This window comes from Ceratosolen solmsi, unplaced genomic scaffold (genome assembly GCF_000503995.2).
Source record: "Ceratosolen solmsi marchali unplaced genomic scaffold, CerSol_1.0 scaffold29, whole genome shotgun sequence".
NCBI lineage: Eukaryota > Metazoa > Arthropoda > Insecta > Hymenoptera > Agaonidae > Ceratosolen > Ceratosolen solmsi.
In genome coordinates, this window is record NW_011948417.1 from 4568087 (window position 1) to 4594571 (window position 26485).

Sequence of the window (26485 nt, forward strand, 5' to 3'; positions counted from 1 at the left end):
TCTTCCGAAAATACCGTATCCCATCGCTTTATCGAGAGCCCCATTCTCCTCCGAATCGTCCTTTTTCTCTTGTCTGCGATGGCGCCGATGCCGTTGTCGTGCGGGGAGCAAGACGTTGACGCCGATATTTCTTTTTCGCCGAGCGATTCTTCATCGCCATCCTCGAGGGGTAACTAAAATACACGTCTGCAGGACGGTTCGTTTAATACGTTGCTTATTATCCTGGCTTAACGCGTGGCTGGATAACCAACTGAGACCGAAGCAATTCACTTATGTCCTCTTAATTTATAATAATACTTTAGAATGCGAACGGCCCGGCGTAATAATAATGCACTATTTTTAATTATGCGTTATTTTATGATGAAGAAGTCAATTGATTTATTAAGATATTGGTTGGTGCTCGATCGCTACGCACATTAATTAGAAATAATCGATAATTAACGACGTTTTCAGTTTTCGTATTTAAATAGGATATTCTTTGCGATTTCACGATAACAGTGTTGTGCACTGTACTCGATCGTATAATATTGGAATTGAGACGAGGATACTAGAGGTGGATACTAGATGCCTGTATGTGTTTAAACGTGGAATTTTTAGTTTCAGGTCCAAGTCTTAAAATTGGTCAAAAAAGAACGCGAATGTGCACTTTACTTCGACACATACTTGGCCTCAGACTTCCCCATTTAAGTAAGTATAGTACGTTTCATTGTCAGTGTACTTAAATCTTTACTATATATTTATCGCACGTAAAAATAAGAAAAGAAAAAATGAAGACAAATCACACATTTATCGTATACGTAAAAGGAGAATTTTTCAAATTTTAAATTCCATTAAATCGATATTCCTAAAAATATCGCTACTAAAAATATTCGAAAAATATTCGAAAAATTAAACACGTTATCTAATAATAAAGCTTTATCAATTGCGGAATATCAATTCGTTTAAATAACAACCATTAAATGCTTACATAAAATATTATCTAACTAATCATCGCGTTTTTATTCGATGTAATTTAATTTGAAATGGCAGATAATTTAATATGTAGAGCTCGGACGTAATAAATATTATTAAAGAAACGAAGTCGAGTAAATATCAGCTTCGTTCATTAACGCGCATTGATTTATATAAATGCTCGCGCGCGCACATACACACAAATACGAGAACTATGTATTACACGCAAAAAAGTAAAAGACATGTAAAAAGCCCAAAAAAAAAAAAAAAAAAAAAAAAAAAAAAAAAAAAATCAAACATGAAACAGAAAAAAGTAACCGCTAATAAAATTATGAAACCGCCGCTCTGATTTCACTTTCAGCGCTAGAAAAATTCCCTCGGTGTGTAACCATTTTTTTTTTTTTTTTTTTTTTTTTTTTTTTTTTTTTAATCTCCATTATGCTAAGTAAGTAACGAGACACGGCCCCTTACTCGTCTCTCATAAAATAAAACTGACAGCCAACCACACGACTGTATTCCGCGCGGAGACAGATCGAGTCTTCTCGTATTATAATCACTTGCTCCACTCTCCCAACGGGATACTTATTAAACTTTCGTCTTTTTTCCCTCCCGCCGACGTCTCCTACATGTAGCTAGCTGCATTATATCGTATGCAGATACACGGATGCTCAACCGGCAACTATTGTTGTTGAAAAGAGCATTACAAGCGCAAAGCGTATGGTGCTTAAGAATGTCTGGAATAATTGCTTAAGCCCAGAGCCCAGAGCCCAGAGCCCAGAGCCACTGAATCGAATCGAATCGAATGGAACGCGCATTTGAAAATATGTTCCTCCATCACCGGGAATTATCGTAAAGCATAGTAATCGTAATTCATCTTCTTTTACGTCGCCATTATTTTCCCTTCAAAATGAATGATTTAATATTAAGATTACTTCTGCTTAGTGCGTATAGATTTTAAAATGGCGGTAATTCACTTATTTAACGGCCTTCATTTATTAAATTGAAAATAAAACTGAACCAACAGACGGCAGGCAGACAGAACTTTTTATTTAATTTGCTATTTTATTATTTCAATTCATTAATAAGTGTAAAGTTCGAAATTACCTTTTCATTGTTATAATGCGAATGTAGCTTACAGAATATCACCACGATAAAATCATTATCAAAGACATAAAAATTTTCGCTCCTCATATTTATCGATCGTTTTCACGTCACATTAGATATCAAGTATGAATTCATCAGTTCATTATCATAAAATTATTAATCCCCAATCGCACGATTATATTTAATGTAAATAAATTACATTGGTTAAATGTCGGGCAATAATTTTCCATATCAGCGCACCAACAATGATCATTAACGATGAAATTACTTAACAATATATTCTTAACTCAGTTTAACGACTTTAGTTTTACATGCAACAAAAATGATAAAATGACGTAAGAATTCTAAGACTCTATCGCGGGGCATTGCTCATCTTAGAATGTCGGAGAAGAATATATCCTCGGACGCGGTGCTGTAGTATCCATTTGGGTCGTAGCTTTCCTGCGGATTCTCACTTTCATTTTCGAGGGGTACGGTTCGTGAAAAAGGATGAGCGCCCACTACGCGTCATCTCTTACCGCTCGCACAAATTATCTTTTCAAGTTTGTCCGCTGATTGAAATCACGTCGAAAATTCGCAAGTTTGCTCGTTGGGGGAATATCGTGGCGAGGGTCGACATGCGGACAGTGGGGCACGGCGGGGCCAAGGCAGAGCAAGGGGATGGGACACATCGAAGGTAGCCGGTCGCTACAGCACCGAAGCGTCTCCTTCCCATTTCGTCGGTCCAGGCCAGAGGCTCTTGGATGGATACGCCTAGGTCGTTCAGCGGTTAGCCAAGTCTGGAATGAGTTTGGCCCATCTTCAAGTTGAACCAAGCAAGAGTTTCGGAGCCACGAAGATTCGTAATCCTTTCTACGTCGCTCGCTCTCTTTCAATTTCTTGCTTCCTGTATTCCACTGTACTGCCTGCCATACATACATGGGCGCACGCACACGTACGCACGTACGCACGCATATAAGCCCAATCAATACACTTCTCCTCTACGCCCCTCTTTATCTTTCTCTCTTTATTTCTGCCTGTCTATCCATCCTTAACATTCTACCAGCATTTGATTTTTCCCCCCAGCCCTTATCTCGTTCATATCTCTAGTTTTTTTATTCTTTCCTCTTGTTTTTTTTAACAATTAAATTAAAAAAAAAAAAAAAAAAAAAAAAGAAAACGAATTAAAATTGAAATTTTAATAGAGCTCGTTTATCCTGAATTTTAATAATTTGTTTCGTGATGAGAGTTTAAGGTGAAAAGCTCGTAGCATCAAAGCTCATGCACGTGGTGTATTTTGCTTATTAAAATGCAATCGGATCAGTAAATACATCTTACCGAGTCTTTCTTGCCACATTCACTCGCATAATCAATGTTTACTTTGCTAAACCTCAAATAATCATGGCGAACCTTATGAGCAAGCAGCACATAATAGCTAATGCTCGTTAAAACAAAATCTTTCAAAACTAAGGCCACAACTCTTTAACACCGAATGTGTCATTGGTAATTTCATGTTGCAGGCTCGCAGGCAACGGATTTGATTCATTTACCAAACCATTCATTAGCAAACAATATCAATATTAACCTCTCTCCAATATTATATCCGATATTTACATAAATACATAATTCCAATCTCAAACGCTCACGTTTTAAATTCAACCGGATTGACTGTCATTATCATCAATGTTTTTTCTTTCTTTTCTTTTCTTCATTTTTTTTTTCTCTACACCATTCATAATTCTTGGTTTTCTCTCAATACCGCGCGCCTGCCTCGTAGTAAGGAGTGGCTCATCGAAAAGGGGGAAGAACACGAACAAGACGAAAGGAGGAGTCGAAGCTGCGAGCAAAGGTTAAGAGCGCTGGAAAAAGAGAAAAAGGTGCGCGCGTATATATATATATATATATATATATATATATATATGCGTACGTGTAACCACACACAGAAATACACCGGTGCGAGAGATTCTGTAAATTGAATGGCTCTCTCCGTTGTTATATATCTTTACTTTGCCCACCGCGACTTCTTCGCCATCGTGCGCCACAGAATCGAGCTGAATAGCGCAGATTCTATTATAGACAAGGAGTCATGCTGTTTCTGACCCAAAGGGAGAGAAAAAGATGGCGACAGAGAGACATAGACAGAGAGTGAGAGAGAGAGAGAGAGAGAGAGAGAGAGAGAGAGAGATCTAATGCTATTTTCATGCATTATGCATGTCTTGGCAAATTGTGTTATTTGTACAGGCGCACAAACCAAGTGAGGAAAAGGAAAACTAGTGGGATAGCAGAAAACGAGGGAAGCTTTGCGTTGTAGGAAGAGACAGGGAAAAGGACAAGTCGGGCGAAAATAGAAGGAACAGAATCCAGTGGTAAAAGCACTTACTGATATAGTCAAGAACGTTCTGAAGTTATATTATCTCGCTCACTCGCTCAACCATTTTATGAAAAACGATTGTCGAAATTTGGACTAAATCCATGGAGCCATAGTTCTACGTTTATACGTTAGACACTTAAATTTCTTATTCGGCTTAGTTCATTCATATTTCCTCGTATGATCCTAGACGTGACTGCTACTTCCTTGGGCGCTCCACGGTTTCTGAATACTATATGGAGGGGACGAGCATAAGTAACCGGTTGTGACATAAAAGAATGATTGCCACACGCGAGAGAACGAACTGATAAGATAGTCGGGAAAAAGCAAACTTTAAAAACTTTACGCTGCTCCAGATTCACGGGATTCAAATAGCTTTGCGAAAATTTCTACGTTTCAATTGTTTTAATTTATGTTGGCCTACATTCTAACGACCTGTTTGATAATATCAATATCCATTCGATATGCGAATGCACAAAAGCACCTTCGATCGAAATTTATTTGTGCCAGATTAGATTGAGTAAATGTACTTGATTTTCATTAATTGATAGCGCTCAATTATAATTAGATGCTTAATATAAAAGGATTATTTATTTACGAAGTATTAGCATTTACTGCAATGTAAAATGAAAATTTTAATGAAGACTTTGTCGCCAAATAGAAAAACTTAGCAGCTACAATATCTAATTTAGCACTAGTCACATCCTACAATTATATATGAAATATAACAAAAATTATTTATTAAAAGAATGTTTGTGTAAAACTTTTAATCCATGCCGCATCATTAATTAATAGCATCTTATCTCTTTAATTTACAAAAGAAGCATGAAAATTAAATATTCTATTGGCATAAATATAGGTTATAAATTTTCTAGTAATCGATATTGAATATAATTTTATATTTCTAATTTTGTAGTTTATACTCATAAATTTAAGAAAGTCATCATTTGCAATATTCTTGTCTATAGGATACTTATCGAGTTTTAATTATCGAAAATTAAATAATCAACAATATCAAATTGATTTACTCTTTGGCCCCATTAATATTATATTTAATTAATAATTACAATAATTAATGGTTATAAATTGTCAACAAAACTAAAAAAAACTTGGCTCTCTAAGCCCGTACATGACATAACATAGAGCACATGAATTACGTACATAAACATAAGCAACTAACAACATCCACTTGGAATATCATTTGGAATTTAGCACTTGGAATTTACTAAAATAAAAAATAATTTTTTATTCTTGTTGTAGTCTAAAAGAAGTGTTTACTCTAAAATTAGACGCATACAAATAAAAATAAATATTATTTATATATATATATATATATATATATATATATATAAATGCAAAGCCAAGTGATGATAAATTTAATGAATATAACGAATTATATTTAAGCGAATGAAACCATTATTATGTATTTATAAGAATAAGTTTGTTAATTAAAACTAAATATTATAAATTACTTCGAATTTTGATAGGAAAAATTATTTTCAAGAAATATGAATATTTAAGATAAATTGGATAGATTTTTTTCTTTCTTTCTTTTAAGATAATTTTTTGAAAAGTTTAAAAATGTTATATTAAAACATATATATTGGCGAAATAATACGTTGGGAGATTTTTCAATTAACTTAAAGAAGTCTCCATAAGATTAAACTTTTATCGACTACGAGATTATTTGCTGCAATAAAATATTGTCGCAAAAAAAGTGTCGAGCAATCGTATATAAAACCAAGTTTAATTTATACATCGGAAATAAGTAATATAACCAACAAACTCAAATAGAGATTTATATTGTGGTATTTATAAATAATTCTCTGAATTTAACATGCGAGCTTATTTAAAAAAGCAACTCGCTTTAAGGGTATTTAATTAGGTCTTTTTAAAATTAACATATATATATATATATATATATATATATAAATAATAATGTTTTACGTACAAATAGTTATTTAAATATTTATTCTTGTTATAAACATTAATTCCAAAAGTGTTTAAAGTACTTTTTAATGATTTTTAATGGACTCGTATATTAAAACTTTAATAAAAATATCTTATTTAACAGCGCGGATGAATATTTGTCTCGTATATCGTATAAACGGAATTCCTATTTGTTTGTAATATAAAATGTGAACAAGGATAGACGGGCAGTGAAGGCAATACCGTTACTTACACATACGATTTCAGCGGAGACTCGTATTACTGTTTTAATTCGAGCAACCAAGGGGAAAGTAAACGCTAACCGCTTTTATTACATGCGTGCATATGCAGTCTCAGTACCATTGGATGCTGCGAATACTTTGGTTCGGCGGCTAGGGGTTTTAATATCGTCTTGCCCCGTGACTCGTGTGCCTTTTTTCCCTTCGGCTTTTCCTCTATTTCACTCGGACTCTTTCTTCATTCTCGGACAGCAACGCTTGCCTATACCTATATAGTCGTGAAAAAATTGAAGAAATTTCCCTCCTCTTGATGCGATGATCGAATTCGGTGCATTAGCCGCTCGACCTGGATTTGTACTTTTATTGACTCGAAAGCCTGCCCAATAATAATAATAATAATAATAATATCAATGCATCCTCGTCGCTCTAAATACAGAAATACCATTTAATTTAAATTAAACCTCGGGCTGCTTTAAAATATCTGCAAATACTTATTTTTTACATACAAATTTATTATCCAGCTTTTTTTCTTTTTTTTTTTCGAATCCCAATTGCACCCAAGTGTATTAGTATTTGTTTCGACATCACTGTAATATATTAGCAAGATGTGACATATCTTCCGAGACGAACACAGTATGAAATTATTTCCATACAATTGTAATGCACATAATGTAAAGACAATAGGCAATCATGATGTCAATTTGCATCACACCTACCTTCTTTTACCAAATACAGGTATCGTAATATCGAATCGCTACACCTCGCACATTTTTATCTGGATTGCCGATACGAAGGGGCTGTCGCGAATCGCTTATCATGATGATTGCACGATGTAGCAAAACTAAAGGGCAATATATTACGCATCCTTTATCCAAACGACTACCTAAACGGCAATATCTAAATTTCAGATTAGCATCGTCTAACACAGCCCATTTGATTAATTTGTTAAAAAAGAAAAAAAAAAAAACAACAAAAAAGCGGCTATTCGGTGGCCAAAATGCGAATTCTCATTTGTCGTTGAAGCGGCGCTCGGACCGAGCTTTTTCATTAACGGTGAAGCGCGAAAAAATCGTATCTGACACACGAATGGAATACACGAACCCAAGTGTTCTAAAATAAATCAGCGAATCCGTCGTGGAGGGCAGCGTTATTGCGCGCCCCAGTGACGCTTTTAATATCGAGACTCCAGGTTCGCATATCCCAGGCTTTATACCTGCATGAGCGCTAAATGTTTGGTCGAGCACCTACACGTGCGTATCTCCTGCCCTCCCGGCATCCTACCCCTCCTCCCAGACGCTCCTCCGCTGTCTCTCTTTATCTACCCGCCTCCCGCCGCTCTGCGTGTGCTTGTGCGTAATCCTCGGACGGACGTGGCTGTAGACGGGAAATTGCGGAAAAAATTGTGGAAAATGCAGCCGCAGAGGAAACCGGAGGAGCACTCACCGCTGCGTATTAGACGCAAATTGAGATATCTGCGTATCATAAAAGTAGTTTATTATTAATCGTGCCTTAAAGTTCTTTTAAATAATAGCTCGGTAATATCTGGCACGCTGAAAGAGTATTAATGTAATGAAAATTTCTCTATACCAATAGATATAAACCAAGTGAGCCGGGCATTTATGTTTTGCCTATTAAAATATTTGACATCGAGTCATCGAGTTTCTATGCGAAGTAATAAAGTTTCTGTTAGCTCGCGCATAACGTAGCCACTGTTTCTTTTTTTCATATATTGTCAGCGTTTGTCAATTTATACGCGTAATATATATATATATATATATATATATATATATATATATATATGTTTAAAAAATATAAAAAGAAATTAACAATCACGTCCAGACGATATTTGTTAAGTAAATTTTACTAATTTTCTTTGTGAGGTTGTAGGCAACTTTATAACAATATCTATGAATATGAATTTTTATATTAATTTATTGATGCGTAAAACTTTGAAAATGATTGTACTACTATAACGAGAATAATATCAATAAATATTAATTTTTTTAATTCAATCTTAAAACAATGATTTGTATCGAAACGGAGGTGACTAATGGGTTTAAAGATCATTAAGAATACCTCCTTTTTATAATACAAATAGGAAATAATCTAAAATGAAATATGCTGTAATTATGTTTTTTTTGTCCTTATTCTTACGTCTTGTTTCTTTAGTCTTTCAATTTAGTTTTTAGTCTTAAAATCGTATCATTAGTACTAAGAACAAGTTTTACGCAAAAATAGTTTAATATAAAATACATTAAATATTTTATTTGCATTTCTAACGAATATACTTGATTTACAGAGTTGCGCGCGGTGGTTGCGGTGGTGGTTGTTTGGGGGGGGGGGGGGGTTAAACGATCATTATCGTGACATTTAAGTATATTTAAGTTTAATAAAAAGAATTATGGACCAATACAAGTAAAAATTTTAGAATGATTTTCTTAAGATGTTAACTAACTTTGGATTGTATGATAAAATTACGTACAATTTACGTAATATTATTAGCGTAATTGACAAGTTCTCTGTCACTTACACCTTTTCTCTTTCAAAACGTCAAATGGACATCTGATAATAAAGTAATTAATGTAAAAAAAAAAAGAAAAAGAAAAAAGTAGGGAATTCAGCACTTAAAATCACGTGTCATAATTTCAGTAAAAGCAGTGTACATAAATATCTAGTGCTATGCTCTTACTCATTACATCCTAGTAATTAAAAATGCCTTTAATCTGCGAAGGAAGGATAATTTTCTTTGGTCCTTTATATGAAGGAAGATCGCGGGAAAGCTGTATCGCAAACTCCCTAGCTGCGGGACAGTCTTCCGACGGCGGTATAAAAATTCCACAAGCAGGGCGCAATACTTCCGCATAATTACACAGCCCATATGTGGATCAAAAGAAAGCGAGGATCGTGAATCCGGGGCGAAGGGGAGATAAATCGAGGGCGCACCCAGCGAAAAGACAAGCGAGCGACATCGAAAGAAAGCGGCTCCAATGCCTCTCCCGGAGTCTACATTATGCCGCAGCAAGATCAAAGGTCGAAAGGACGCGCGTTCCGCATGCCGGTTGTCTAATCCCCGGGTCCCGGTGTCTCTCCCCCCCCCCCTTACGGACGAACACCTCGAGGCGCGTGTGCCGCGGGATCGAGGAGCCTCGTACGGGGCGACGCAGAGGCTTAGCCCAAAGATAAAAGGCTCGATTATTGCTAGGAGAGATCGGCCGAGATAATGGAAGATAAAGGGAGATAAAGAGATTTTGTAACGAATTTTTTGACGCTTCGATAAACATTGGGTGTCAATTTTAGATTCTGCGGTATTTTCCGTCTTGCCACCGATAGTTTTTATTCTAGAAGTGGTAGTGATGGGTTACTTGGCTCCGCTCGCGTTATGCTAAGGCGGCGATTTATTTTTTAATTTTATGCCTTAACGATCATGAACATTAGTTAACGTTGAGAATGTTATGCGGCATTAACGACATTTTTAAGCAAACTCGAACACTCCTAAAGACGCGCACGCGCGCCCCCGCGCGCACACACACACACACATAAAATTTATATGAGAGATAAAAATAAAAAAGAATAGTTCTATATTAAAAATAGTTTGGATTTATGAAAAGTACGTTTGTATTCATAATTCGCTAAAAACAAATCGTGGAAATTGAAATATCTATTATATTGGACTTTCACGCCTATTTATGAAATTTCCAATTATTATAAGCATATTTAATTGTATGATAAAGCTGGAGGAGTCGGATGAAAGTATATTTGAAAGTTAACGATCGAAAGAAAGTTACGCTGAAAATTATAATTATAGATAATTTCAAATTGTTGCCCTACAAACTTCTTTCATCAAGCTCTATTATTTTCAATTATGTAATTGGCTCGAGCGCAATTATAAAGAATCTTCAAATATAATACATCGTTATTAAATCCATAACTTTATCTTGCCATATTCCGCAACCGCGTTTTCTCCCCATCACTGGCCTAAAAAATTACTCCTGCGTTCCGCACGATGTTCAACCGCAAATATAAAAAAGTCATCACTGCGCGCGTGTAAAACATTTCTTCACCTATGGTGACATAAGGGAGCCAGCAGCTCGAGGAAAATCTCGACTCACTAGACTCGTCACCGGCTTACTCAAATACCCATCGGAAAATTGATCGCAAGCAACACTGCAAAATTATCACATTGTGGTGCTTTGGCTCAGTAGACGCTTGTAAAGCGAACGAAACTTCAGCCCCGAAGTGCGCGAACAAAGGTTCCACGGGTTAAGAGATCCACCATCGTCTCTCACCGCCTGCCTCCACCTCATTCTTCCTTCGCATGCTTTCACCCCTTTCGCTGTTCTCTTCTTCTTTCAGCGGCTCTGTGAGCTCCCTGTCATAGCTGCTACGACGTCGGCTGTGTCTAATCCAGACTTGGGCGTCGGGACGCGTGTCGTCCACTGTGCGCGCGCCGACACGCGTGCGTTTGAAGTCGTGCACATGCACGTGCTTCCGGCCCGCTGAGCCGTATCCGTCGATAATTACACGCCGGAACCACGTCGATATCGGCGGAATGTCTCGTCCGGCGCGCAGACTCGACTGGCTTCCGGACTGCCCTATGCCCGCAGACCGAGGGGGAGCTCGGGGACGCGGTTTCGATTGAGATTCGTGAACGATGCGAAGCTCTCCTACGTCGGGCGGTTTGTTCGCCGTTCGAGTAAATGAACGTATATTTTTGCGGCTCGATTCGGGCTTCGGTTCGATAGCGAGCAGCGCCACTTTTCTTAGCGGCGGCGGCGACGACGACGGCGGCATCGACGGATCGAGCGCGTAGATCAAACGTCGTCGCTTGAGGCTATCGATCTCGCATTGTTAATTGAAGTGAGGGAGCGTCGAGTCGTTAATCATGGGAATTACAGAATTGGATTCATACTTCTTCAGAGTCATTTTTGTTTTTTTTTTTTTTTTTTTGTTTTGTTTTTACTCCTAGCAAAGATTCTGGAAGGAGTCGAAGGACATGAGACGGACATTCGTTTCATCGATATGAAAGTTCGTACATGAGTATGTGTAATTCCTTCCGAGTACTCTGCCAATATATGGTAGATATGACGAGATAAATGCCAAAAAAATTTGCATCGGAATAGTTTTACCATTTTTTTTTTTTTTCTTTTTCCGGACCTTTATTTTCTTCTTTTATTTCAAGCTCAACATTTATATCGAGAATGAAAAATCAGGACTCGCATCGTCTCTCGAATAATGATTTCGCAATATATATAGCGGGCAACGAACATTTCTTTAATAAAGTTCAATAAACGGTGGTGGTGATCGGGCATCAAGTACTGAAAATCGTTCAGCTATTTTCATTATCGCGATATTCGCTGGCTTGTGGAGAATGGTTCACGTACGGTCGACGAGGTCGATGAGTGTGGGTGGTAGAATTTTACGGTAACGGTTGTAAGCACTTGGTCGTCACACGAAACGAAATAACTCCCAAAGGTGCTATTGTGTTTACGATTGGTTCTGCTACGTGTCGTTTATAATTCCTTAATTGCCTGGAATACAAAAGCGGATCGCTCGGCTAGTCAACGGATTTACTCTCTCCACTCATATAAGCTCGATATATTTTCCCTGGAGGAAATAATAATTATTACATGCAGGGTTGGATGATAATCGTTCAACTATCTCGGCAAATATTTTCCCTTCTTTCAATAGTATGAGAGCATCTATATTATGTTGTATAGTTGTATAAACTAATATTGAATCTGTGTGAAACATGTTTGTCCCCTTTAAACGTATAATTATTTTTTTCTCGCCATCATTGTTTATTAAATACTATCAATGTAATGTCTGTTTATATAATAGGACGTGTATTGTGGAGATGTACATTTGTAATGTACATTAGACAAAGTAAAAATGCATTATGATATGCTTTTTCTCACACTATATAGATAAATTAAAAAATAAAATTTTTCCCATTCTAATTTTATAAGAAACAAAACAAAAAACAAAAAACAAAAAAAAAACTTTTTAAATCACCACTTGGAAAAATTACGATTTTAGTTTTCAATTACCATTGAAAATAATGTCTTTGTGTAAACTCTGTGTTAAACATAGGCATGAATACTTTACAAGTGTAATCTCACGAATGTATATGGAAATTCAGAATTAAGGGAAATAATTTATAATTTTAAATTTATAGCAAATCACATAAGAAAATTTCCAACCTATACACGGGCACGCGCACGCACACGCACACAGTTGAATGAATGTAGAAAACGAGCTTATTACATAAATTCAAAAATCGAATGTACTTATTTATAACTATTGAATCTTCAATTAAATTAATAATTGCCATTGGCGATATTGTTTACGACACGATCGACTTATTGAATAACAAAGCCTATATAAGTTTTTCAAGAATTAATTTCTAACCTCCAGAATCTGCAATTATTATTTATTATTTAAAAGAAACGAGACTGTTGATAATTCTTAAAAATTATTATTCAATTTACGAAATCTCATTTGCTATTATCAAATGACTAAAATTCATCGAATTAACATTACTAATTTCTCGTTTTATTCTTTTGACATTAATAAATTTAACTACAAATTAATAGAGATGATTTTTTCTTTTTAATAATATATTTCTTGTACGATTTATTACAACTTCCATTGTACAATATAAATGACTCGAGTCTTTGTTTAGGCAAGTTTATCCATTCGGCAAACATAAAGTTTAGCGAGGCGAGAGTATAAATAAGTGAATTTTTGTTCTTTGTAAAATTGTTTCGTACATCTGGCTTTAAGGTAAGAAAGAAATGTTTCACCTAATAAGCTCAGGCGATATTGTAAATTCGAGTGTTTCAGAAATTTTTAAACGAACGTAACATTTTCGTGAAATTGGAGTTAATTAGGAGGTAATGTCGAATGTTAAAAATCTCACGGATTATTGCCGTTTCGTTAATTGTTGCACAAATCTCGGAGAGGGTACGATGCCCATGTTTATGATTTGTGGAATACCAAAAATGTAAATACGAATATTCCTCGAAAAACAAAAGGAAATATTAACGATTTAAAGAGATCGAGCGAACAAAGAGGGTCATTTGAATTTGTAATTGAATGCATCTTTTTCATGTTCCTCTGGGACCCACATCTTCATCCCTCGAAATAATTCAAGCCGATTTCTCGCTTAAGTAGCCCATCTTGCTCGCCCCTACGAGACGCAAGAAAGAAGGTCAATTACAATGAAATCTTTTAAAAAGACTGCAGAGGGTGGTAGTGAGAGGGGGCGGGGTGGGTTGGTGGCGGGGGGGGGGACGAGCGAGTGGGAGAGCGCGAGGAGAGGGATGACGTCTGCGACGAAGAAGACTAGGCAAGAAATAACAATACTAATATACAGAAGCGACAGTAGCAATAGCTCTGAAGTAGCACGAAGAGATCCCAAGATAAAGAGGGTAACATTTGTCTCTCTTGTTCTCGTTTTCGTTCTCTTCGTCATTGCCCTTCTATCTTTCACGGTCGCTTGGAGAATACACAACTCGAGCTTTTTCACCCTCAGCTTGTTTTCCTTCCATCTCCTTTGGTTAGTTTTTGTTGTCCCTTCGTTCCTTCCTCCTCCTCCCTTGCACCCTAAATGTTCGTCATCTTTATCCCCCCTCACGCCGTCAGCAATACATGCTATTCTTCACATATTCTTCATCTTGCTCAACTTTCCGATCTCCTTTCCCACCCTCACCATCATGCTTTGCTCCCTCGTTGCAAGTCATCATAACCTGCATTGCCCCACACTTACTCCCGGGATCGCAAGTTTTTTCTCCCCCTTTTCTTCATTCGCTGTAATGCGCGTGAGGTGAGTAAAGCAACGTACATATTAGAGTGTGAGCGCGCGCGTCTTTGTACGCCTCCACAAATGCACGTAGGATGAGAGGTAGAAAGGGAGATATTCTTGATTGCCCCCCGAGACGAAGACGACAACGACGAAGACACGTAGTGTCCGTAAGGAATAGAAGAATATTGCTTATACGCAAGCCATCACTCCTCCCTTCAGTCTATACACGTATATATATATATATATATATTTATGTATGAGAGAAATGAACGTTTTTGCTCGCGCATACGCTAGTTTCCGTCGATTCCTTCGAATAAGCCTCTCGCTTCTCTGCCATCCTTCCAATTCTCCCTCCCCCTATTCGCTCTTTCTGTCACTCGTTCACTCAGTCACTACAAACGGCAGCGATCTGCTTACGAAGGAAGAATCGAATATTTTATGACGCGTCATATGTCTAGTGTGTGTGCTACTGACCTGTGTACGTGTCCAATCAGAATATACTTACTCATTTGGTATTTTGGAAAATGGAAGCTTACGCGTATAGTCGTCGTTTGGGAATTTATTTTCGACGATGAACAATACTTACATCATTTTCATCATTCGAAAATAGGATTTGGACGGCTGTGTAAAAGATGTATGATCAATGTGCCTTTTCTCATCTTCGGAAGACAGCATAAAATTTATAATAAAAAAAAAAAAAAAAAAAAAAAACATCAATTTATGTAACAAAAAGTCTTTTTCATTGGATTAAATGCTAGTTTATCTGGCTTTTAAATTTCAATGTTCAAGTTTCTATGAATTCTATCACCTTGATTCAATTTCTATTGACTCTAATTAGGTAAATTGTTTAAATATTGCTTTAATCTAAAAAAAAAAAAAAAAAAAAACAAATGCAATAATTTTCTATTAACTTAGTAAGAAATTAAATTTTTATTATATGTTGCATGCAGCTCTAATGCATTCGTCGATTTGTTTTATTTTACAGTCTAAAGAATATATATATCTAAACATATATATATATATATTTTTCAAACAAATTATAAAACAATATAAATAAAGTTAATTAAGATATCATATTGTAAAATTTGCTTTTATTTTTTATTTATGAAGCTTTTCACAATGAATTATGTACTCAATTTTTAAACTTCATTTTTATACAATTTTTATATGATATTATCAGCGATTATATAATATTATTAATATTTTAAACCCAATACTACATAAAGAATAATAAAAATAAAAATTTCAATAGCTGCAAAATGATTCGTATAATAACTGTTTATACTTTCGTACAATTAAAAAACGATGTTTTCATAAAATTCATAATGTATTAAAAAAATTACAACAGCATTGAGCATTTGTCATCGTATTTATAAATTATTAAATATTAATAAATAAGGGATATAATACTCGGATATAAATTTTTCAATTAAATTAATATATTATTAAGAAGTAATGTTAATCTTATGATGAATCGAATGATTTTCAAAATTTATTACTTTTCGTTATATATATCGTTAATTTAATGATTGTTAGAATTTAAATTAATTCTCATACTACTGATTACTTTCCTAAATACCTCTCATTATAAGGAACATTTAGGTTTTCTTTGTTGAAATCGAGAGAACAATATATTTATCGAATGTCGATAAAATTTTAAATTCTAATATTTGTAGGTGAACACGACAGCAATGAAACTTTCGTGATAATTATAGAAACTGTTTGGCAATAGATAAAAAATTTTCAGAGATTCCAATTAAAATTTGCTTAGTAGACCTTGTTGCATTTAATCGGAACTCCGTAGATTTATCATTATCATTTTTATCTTTCAAAGTGCTGTTTTAATGCAATATCATAATTATTTTTATTCCTCAACGCAATACTCGTCATTAACTAATATTACTATTGCATTTTAAAAATCACTTTACACTTAAAAAAAGGAAATAAAAAATTCTGGCTAAATATTAAGATTTTTCATTAAATTAAATATATAATTCAAGGTACATTGTTTTTGCCTTTTATCAATCCAAGTATACACATATCACGTGATATCATTGAAATTTACGTAACCCAATTACCGTATAACATTTCGTTATAGCATAAAATTCAACGATTTTTACGGATAATTATTTAAAAATGTTGATAATTTTAATTGTCGTTGGATCGCATAAGTTTTCCAACCTTTTTCTTGGCCAAATATGTTTTAAAGATGCACAAGTAGTCGGCTCAAATGAAGTTTCGTAATTTAGCAAAAACCATTTTGAGGGATGGTTTTCCTGAAAATTTTCCGCACAACTATCCGAGAATAATGCATTATTGCTGTAATAATAGTAAGTACTTGGCTCGTGGAGAAATGCTTTTAACTATATTACATACTGCGAAAACATTTTTTTTTCCCCATGCCACCCTCCAAAATAACAACTTTCATATTAACTTTTGCTAAAAAATAAGCTTCGAGGACTTACTTCGCTTGGACGAGCGAATAATATTTGAGCGTATCCAGCGCACCGAACATTCGCCAGTTAAATAGGCAAATAATAATCCAAGTCATGTCGATATATCGCAGAAAGTGCGCAGCGATTACGCGAGTGCTTGGCCAACAGCAATGGGAACGGTTATAGGAAAAAAAAATTTCTTAAAATCGCACTACCAAATGAGAATTTAGTCAGAGAATCGAAGGTGTTGTAATAGTGCTCGTAATTCCCGCGACTCGCAGTCTTAGCAGAGGAAAGGGCCGACTTTATTCTGGCGAAAAAAGCGAAATCGAAGAGGAAAGGAAACGAGCAAAAAGTTGCTACGCGTTTGCCCAACCCCAAGCACGTCGAGCAGGGAGCAAAAACAGATCCACAGGCACACGCACACCGAGTCGGCGAACCAATATAAATCCGCGCGAAGTACACGAGAATCCCCGGCCACATTCATCATATTTTTCGAGCGAGCGTCAAGGACGAAAGAGTCGTGTCGTGGCGAGATGCGACGGCTCCCCTCGGGCATGTATGCGTACACGCGCGGACTGGCCAAACGGACGTAGGGCTACGATGTGTGTGGTGGCGGGGGCTGCAGGGCCAGTAGGACCAGGTTAGCGTAAGAAACGGCGTCGTCTGGCAACTGCGGCATCAACGCGCCTCCTCGTGTACGCACATGCGCGCCGCCGCGATGCAAGAGTATCGTCCGAGCGGGGTCCCCTCTGTCCCTATGGCTTGGATAAACACAATAGCCGAAGCTCCTTCGTCTCGCTTATTATTCCCGAAACGCGAGGAACGCGCGACCGGGATTTCGAAGGCTTTGCCGCGAGCCTTTCAGGAAAGCGACGCGGCATCCTGATAATCCATGATTAATGGTCTTTTTTCCTCACGATGCATTATCTAACGAACATTGCCGCTATCCTCTCGGCTCTCCTAACTTCTGTCTTTTTTTTTTTTTTTTTTTTTTTTTTTTTTTTTTTCCTTCCACCTACCCTCACCAACACTACTCCCCTCCCCCCCCTCTCCCACGATCCCAACCCCAATTCCAATTTCTATTTTCCTTCTTTTCCTTCTTTTCCTTCTTTTCCTTCTTTTCCTTCTTTTCCTTCTTTTCCTTCTTTTCCTTCTTTTCCTTCTTTTCCTTCTTTTCCTTCTTTTCCTTCTTTTCCTTCTTTTCCTTCTTTTCCTTCTTTTCCTTCTTTTCCTTCTTTTCCTTCTTTTCCTTCTTTTCCTTCTTTTCCTTCTTTTCCTTCTTTTCCTTCTTTTCCTTCTTTTCCTTCTTTTCCTTCTTTTCCTTCTTTTCCTTCTTTTCCTTCTTTTCCTTCTTTTCCTTCTTTTCCTTCTTTTCCTTCTTTTCCTTCTTTTCCTTCTTTTCCTTCTTTTCCTTCTTTTCCTTCTTTTCCTTCTTTTCCTTCTTTTCCTTCTTTTCCTTCTTTTCCTTCTTTTCCTTCTTTTCCTTCTTTTCCTTCTTTTCCTTCTTTTCCTTCTTTTCCTTCTTTTCCTTCTTTTCCTTCTTTTCCTTCTTTTCCTTCTTTTCCTTCTTTTCCTTCTTTTCCTTCTTTTCCTTCTTTTCCTTCTTTTCCTTCTTTTCCTTCTTTTCCTTCTTTTCCTTCTTTTCCTTATTTATTTTCCTCATTTTTATTATAATTTTTGGCCCAAACCCGTCGAACGATTAGCCGTTGTATTGGCTATACCATCGTATCGTAGTCTCTTGCACCCATCCCTGCTTATGTTTGCAATGGGGAAAAATTTGGGGAAAGATTTGGGGAAAGATTTGGGGAAAGATTTGGGGAAAAATTTGGGGAAAAATTTGGGAAAAAATTTGGGGAAAAATTTGGGAAAAAAATTTGCATAAGGCGAGCGCGATAGAGGCGCACATCGCAATCACAAAGAAAAGCGTGGAAGTATCGAAGGAGCGAGGAGGATACCTTGTCCCGAGGCGATGATGCGTGATTTATGATTGCGAGAAAGTTCTTCGTAAAACGTCCGCGTCATTCGGTTATAAATACGTTCGCTAAGTGAGAAATGATACTTGCTATATAAGCAACCGTCTTTATTACTCTCGTGTCTTTATGCCTTTCATATTTATGTGCTCCTCCACCGATACTTTCCCAACTAGTGGAATACATTCGATATTAATAACTTCGCAGCGGCTCTCTGAATCGACGAGACAAGTCGTCGCGCGAAATAACCTATGCGCCGTATTCTCAGAATAGCATCGGCGAGGAGACGAGCCGGAGTCGGGAGTCAGGAGGCAATTCGCTTCCCAATGGGAAAAGAGCTAGGAAATTAGTTGCCGGCGTACTAGCTGATAAATTACCGCTCTCCTAACGGCTCGATTCAAATTATAATCGTATCTCCGCTGCGCAGCGCGATAAGCAAGTTCGAGCATTTATATGTGTAGCGACGGTAGGAGCGGGTGGGGAGGACCTCTCGTGCACCGGCTCCTCCGTGATTCGCGCGCGCGCGCGCGCCGTCTTAATATACCGGGGTAACTATTTTCGTCCTGGGTAGCCTTTCCTCGTCCGCAAATAAACGTTTCGCAAGCATCGGTGCACTTCTCGGGCCCTTTGGTCTCGTAGCCGCGAGTGCGAGCATCGGCTCACCAAGTGCTCGCGACTACGACCACTCGTGCTCCTTTATTGGATGAGCGGCCGGTTGGGAAATCCGCTTGCCTCTTGGCTCTCACCGCATTCCCTTTGTGTCCCCTTTCTTACCGAGTCACCGTCCTCCTTACTGCTCTCTCTCTCTCTCTCTCTCTCTCTCTCTCTCTGTCTCTCTCTCTGTCTCTCTCTCTCTCTCTGTCTCTGTCTCTGTCTCTGTCTCTCTCTCTCTCTGTCTCTGTCTCTGTCTCTGTCTCTGTCTCTCCTACTCTCGCACCTTCTATTCGCTCGCGCATCAAGCGCAGTTTCCCAATCCTCCTGACCCGCACTGTCGCTCGAGCCGAACGCAGCCTTTTATTCTCGCGGGAAAATGAGCCGAGTTTTCCGGATTATCGCCCCCGTCCCTTGGATGGACAACCACCGTACTGGTTACCCGACACGACGGAATCCTGGCTTCTTTCTTTTTCGCATGGCCATCGCGCGAGCCTCGTAACTGTCAGCCTAATCCGACCCGATGATCGAGTGGCGGTCAATCGTTATCCGTGTTTTGTGTGTGGGTGGGAGGAGGAGAAGGGGGAGAAGGAGTAGGAGGGTAATGGGGAGGGGGTAATGGGGGGGGAGGGGGGTAGCACGAGACAACCGACGCGAGGACACTATCGATTGTAAGAAATGGAGACTCGTCGTAATCCTCGTGAGCTCTTGTGCGTTCCGGCGAATCGTAAATGCCAGGTCACAAAAAAGTCACTCGACCCCTCTCACTTCCCAATTCTCCCCCTCGAGCGCGTCATCTCTTTTTGCACGTTCAAGAGGATCCTTGAGATTAGCCCTGAGGCAACGACTGCCTAGTTCGTGACGGGCAACTGCACCGAGTCGATAATCTATCGCGACTCGGGCCATTCGTGAATTCGAGTAGACTTTGGAAGCACGCCGATAGGTACGGAAGAAGTTGGAAAGAAATTTTGCGGGTGAAAGGACTGTTCCGAGGTGGTGATGACGGTGCCCCGGCGCGTGTCCTGGCTTACACGCGCGGTCCGAGATCTTCGGAGTTTGCATTCGAGCCTGTCGAAGACCGGATCCACGTGGCTGATTATCGGCTGCTTTGCGAACTCAAGTTCTTAAGCCGCGCGAAGTGGCCGAAGTTTTGAGGGGCTGAGCTTCCTTTGATTCGTGACGCCCCGTAAGAGACGAACTAACTGCAAGTCAAAATGCCTCGTCCACTTTTTCATTCGGCAAATATGAATATCAATGCCCTTTCCGAGATAGCGAAAATGCCTAAACTTCACACGAGCAATTATGCTGTCGATAGGGATTCTTGTCCTCGAGTGTCGGCAACTTGACTTTCCCTATGTTAATTTGGACTTTTTAATCATCGTCCATGACAACTGAACATACCGATGAATATCAAGCTTCCGTAAATAATTTCATTTATGTTTGCCAATGTGCGGTAATGTCGAATAATCAAACAATATTCGACTATCTTTTTACAAATTCGAATCTATTTTACGACAAATTATTTGTTGTTTTATTTGGTGAATGGTAGTAGCGACGATACATTTATGAAAATACCTTGCCTCAATCTGTCGGGAGCTTCCGTTTCTTTTTTCATGCCTCTATTCTTCTCTCTTTTCTACATCCGTCATTTTTTTTTTTTTTTTTTCCCCTCGCTCTTAGCCTTCTTTTACTTTTTAGTAGTAATTCTTCTTTGGCTTTCTTCGCCTCGCCTTTTTTGGCATCTCAGGACGTGCAGTTTTTCAGGGACCTCGCATCGTTTATTGTTTTCGGATTTTCGTTCTCCAAATTAATTGTTCTTGGTCAATTCTGTTTTTCCGTTATACTTCAACAATAGCAGAAGCCCTTTCTAAAGGTATTCGCTAATCGCTTTCTTATAACATTTGGATAATTTTAGAAATTCCGTCTTTTCGTGCTTCCATATCGCATTCAACGACCAGAATGTTTTTTCGCAACACGCACTTCTACATTACACTCTTCGTGTTTTCTCAACCTTTTCATCCTGAAATATTTTATCACAATTTTTTATAATTACTAATATATATATATATATATATATATATATATATATATATATATATATATATATATATTATCTCTATAATGTCTGTTATTTCAATAATGGCTTTGTGAGTGTCTTTATCTTTGCCTAGATGTAATATTTAATTTTGTAAAGAGTAAGCAGTTACAGTTACAATAAAGTATAATTTTAAATTTCAAATTCAGGAATAAATTATTTTATTACGGCACCTCATGTATACCGTTGAAAAATGTTCTCTTGATGTAGTTTCACAATTCGAATGCTTGATTTAATTTATCCGTCCTCGAGGTCTATTCGTAAGCAAAAATTGAAAGAGTCAAGTTCAATCAATTATTATAAAAAGTTTTTGAGTTTCTGAAATATTGATTATAATAAATAATTATTCATGATTTTTATTAAACGAATATATGAATTTACATTACATATTTTAAATGTTGATTTGTACGTTAATTTTTTTTTTCTTTTTTTTTTCTTTTTTCTTCTAGAATACGTTAAAATTTTCAGTCGCCATTTTATTGAAATATTGTCAAAAGTATCGCAACATAAACCTAAAATATGTTCTACCTCATTATAAGATAAATATTCTAATTTTAAAGTAATTCGAAATTTGAAATTCTTTCAAATCGAATATACATTTATTAATCCCATGAGCATTAAAGTCGTAGTGAAATTCAATAAAAACTTTAAATAAAAGTATATTTCACTTCTTCTTTTTTTTTTTCTAGAACAATTATCTAATATGATTCGATTAACTGTTGCTTGAATCTTAATTAATATATTACACCTGAATTATATTCTGTGAACGTATTTATGATAATGTTTTACGCATAGATTACGAAGATTGATTAAAAATTTATTAATTTAAAGCTATGTTTGCAGCTGTAATTCAAAAAAAAAAAAAAAAAAAAATATACGCTACAGAATTATATATGTATGTATATATATATATATATATATTTGTAAATTGTATTTTTAGTAGAATGTCATAGTCGTTATTTTTAAAATATTAAAGCCTTATTAATGGCATGATAGATTTTAATTTATTTTGTTAGTCATAAAAATAAAATTCTCGAAAAGTGTAATTCTCAGAAATGTACACTCGCATACTATACACTGAAATACAAATTTGCATTTTTTTTAAACGAGCCCATCATTTTCCATCTAAGTAACCTATTTATCTAAAAATCATAAGCGTGCCACTAGAAGGATTAAAAATATATTTATAAAAATCAATTAAAAACTTGTTAGATCTTACTTAATAAGCTCGTTTTTATTGTAATTAAATTACGACGTATAAGTCAATACATTATTATTATTATTATTATTATTATTATTATTATTATTATTATTATTATTATTACTAATGACAATTGCATACATTAATTAGAATTTTAAAACAATATCTCTCTTGAATTTATGCTCTACATAGATTTTCATATAACAATGTTAACATTTTATATATTGTATTTATTCCATAATAAATAATTTCTAAATATCATTAGCGTAAGCTGTGTTTCCCACTTTTTAAATGAAATGCCTTTATTATTTTATTTTCACGAAAATAAAGTGTCGTTAGTATTAATTATATATCTCTTCTATATTTAATTATAGATTAATACAGTAAAAATTGACTTTACCTGAAATTCATTTGCTTATGTACATAATCGAGACAAATACCTAATTTATATTAATTGTAAATGATAAATTTTCTACATAAGAGGATAGACATTTATGTGTATATGTAGATAGTCCACTAGTTTTACAACAAGTATTATTGATGCGGGTCGTAATATTATATCAAAAGAATAATGTCTCGTATATTTAATACGATCCCGGTTTTTAAAATGTATTTTCTCACTAAGTTCAAATGTACATAGCTTTGAAGGGAATTGAAATATCAGCTCGTTCTCCCTCAATCTTTCTCAATCCCTTTCCCTCTACTTCGCACTTACACATCACACACGTGCGCCCATCCCCACTCTCTCTCTCTCTCTCTCTCTCTCTCTCTCTCTCTCTTGCTTTGTCTCTCGTGCTCCGTGTTACTCAATGTAACAAGGTAACCTAATGCAAAAAGTTCTTTCTTTTATGTTTTTTTTTTATGGCTGAAGAATATTTATCCGAATCGTGTCATCGTATCATGTAAACAATTTATAGTAATGATATATCATTAAGTTCATCATTGAAGCGTGGATATTAGCTATTAGATTGACAATGAAATGTCGAAAGTATGATTGCCTTATCAATGCAAACTTGGAATATAATGTCAAGTGTGAATGCACGTATCACAGTCCAGAGGTACAAAATCATTGAGAATGAGAGTCGAAAATACTATAAAAGGCGTTTCAAAAGAAATTCACGAGAATATTAAAAATTTAATGTTCAAGTATTAATAGAGTATGAATGATTTTTATCTTAATAAGTGAAAATTGAAAAGTATTTAAAGGATGAATAAGAAGTTGTAGATATAAGATTATGAGGATGGCTTTGAACGCTTCATTTTAAGAAAGTCAAAGTCTTAGTTGACTCGACGACGGGACTGAACAGTCGCAATTCTCAAGCCTAATATCTCGGTAAAATAGGGTAAAAAGTCTTCTCATTCAAATTTCACTAATTCTTTCCTCATGATTGCGCGCAAATTATTACTCTCTCCTTCTCTTATGCGGTACCTCATCTCTTATTGTACATTCAGTCTTCTCGTTCTTAAATCTTAACTCTTACCTTTTCTCATTTCGGTTGTCTGCATATCTAAATAATAATTCTTTTTTCCCTTTCTTTTCACTGTATCTATTCAACACCGAGTCTTTCACTGTTCTCAAGAGTCCATCTTTATTTCTCGATATTTCGATATCTCCGTCTCTCTCTCTCTCTCTCTCTCCCCATCTCCGTCTCTCTCCATCTCAATCTCGATCATTTCATTGCACGGAGTTTCCTTTTGCTTGTTTATTCGTCACACACGCCTTTGACATTCAAGGTGGTGGAATTGTTTATTTACATTGAGCTTACTGGTTGTGTTTGCTGATGTTTGCCGCGGTATTCACCTAGGCATACACGCGCGCGCGGGCAAAAGACGCTTACTCGCTTCATTCTTATAACTCGTTGTGTCGTGCTCGTCTCCTTTCTTCCAACTTCTCTTCGGGCTCTGTCGTAATTTTAAAAGCCATCCCCCTACCGATTGCGAGCTACCGCGTCATTACTCGAGTAATGCCGTTATTACTTGCATTCCGTAATACCGCTGGTCTCGCGAGGGTGGAGTCGCTGTCGCCGCTTCCCAAAGTTATGCTTTTCTCTCGTTGATATTAATTTTTCCCCAGACCTCGTTCTATGCCAATAGCCAGCGAAACGCAGAGAAAGTTAACTGGATTAAAGGATATCGATAGAAGAAAAAACGAAGTAGGAATTTATTTTCAATATAAAACTCTTTTCTTTTCTCGCTTATAAGATTTATTAAAAACATTATTCTTATATTTATGCTTGAATTTTCATTGTAATCCAGCTCAATCTTGATTTAGCGAAGAACATCTTTTAGTTTTATTTCGCATATAATACGGACTCTGACCGACTAGTAGCTCGAGACCATCCACTTATTCCTTAGATGAATCAACTTTAATTAATTCAGAGTATATTTTACATTCTCAACAATTTCTTACATTTGCCTTGATTTTATTGCGCGACTCCATTACATTTATTGTATTTCAGAATTCCAAGCTAAGCTGCATGCCGACCGACCCGTCCACTTACTACTCTCCCTTAACATTACAGAATTACCTACTAAAACTTGCTTATCTGTACTTTTCTTTAGGTTCCTTAATTTTGCAATGAAGTTCGAATGACTTATTTAGTATTCTTATTCATATGATTGGGTAAATATTTTTCCGGATATTAAAATATTTGTTCGGAATAGTGAAACGCATCATTTGAAAGCAAATGTCAATTTTTCAGACTGCAACAGAATGTTCATATTTTGTTATTTATAACGAAACAGAATTCGAACTTTTATTTTTAGAATGCGTTTATATGGCTAATATACATTTACGTAAATTGAGTACGTCGAGTCATTATAATATAAAAAGTGTAATAATTCTGAAAATTGAAAAAGTCAGTATGACGCAATGTATACATATAGCGTATTGGAAGAGAATGTTAAATTTAATTATATAGAATTAGAATATATTGTTTATATAGAATATATATAATAGAATATATAGAATATATCGCGGATTTGTTACGATGACGAGGATGTAAAGCAAGTTTTCTAATAATTGCTGCTACGATTAATATAACATTATTATTATTGAATATTTTGGCAATAATAAATCCATGAACATTATTATTATTAAATATATCTTACGATAACATTTATTTAACTTTAAATCTTTAATAATCATGACAAATATGAAAAAACAAATTGTTTCGTTAAAGCTACAAGCTCATGGATTTCCTGTTAATATCGAACTCTTTCATATTTCGAATTCATGGCTACGGTAGTCTTAACCAGTTAATTAACTTTCCTTTCTATTTCCTCCCTCTATTTTATCAGCATCACGCGCTTCTACCCCTATCTCATCCGAAATTTTTCTCTGTTTCCCTGTCTCGCTTCAGCTCCCTCGTTAGTTTTGTTTTCTCATTTCTCTTGTTCGCTGTTTTCTTGTTTTTCTTGCTCTTATGTTTTAATTTTCTTCATTATTTTCCTCGTTCTCAATCTGTCTATCTTTCGCTTCTTTTCATCTTTCTTTGTGTTTCCATTCGCCGCGCACTCTCACCCTCCCTCCCGGCCCCACTCGCGCTCTCTCTCTCTCTCTCTCTCTCTCTCTCTCTCTCTCATTCACCTTATTGCTGCGTCATATTTGTAATAATTGATTCAATAGAGAAAATATTATACTAATATAGTTATACAATTTATATTTATTAATTTTTTCATAATGTTTCCAACAATCGCGGTCATTGTAGTTTTGATAGTAATTTTTTATTGGATAAAATTGAAAATGCAATTTTA

The 26485-nt window shown here is 36.2% G+C and overlaps 1 protein-coding gene across 1 annotated transcript in view; it reads left to right on the top strand.

The window, feature by feature from the left end:
* The first annotated feature begins 603 nt into the window (after window positions 1-603).
* LOC105359698 (insulin-like growth factor-binding protein complex acid labile subunit) overlaps window positions 604-26485 on the top strand; it is a 40203-nt gene continuing 14321 nt past the window's right edge. The window contains exon 1 of the mRNA XM_011496345.1: window positions 604-687. The gene's annotated coding sequence lies outside the window, so the exon portion shown is untranslated. The remainder of the gene's footprint in view (window positions 688-26485) is intronic.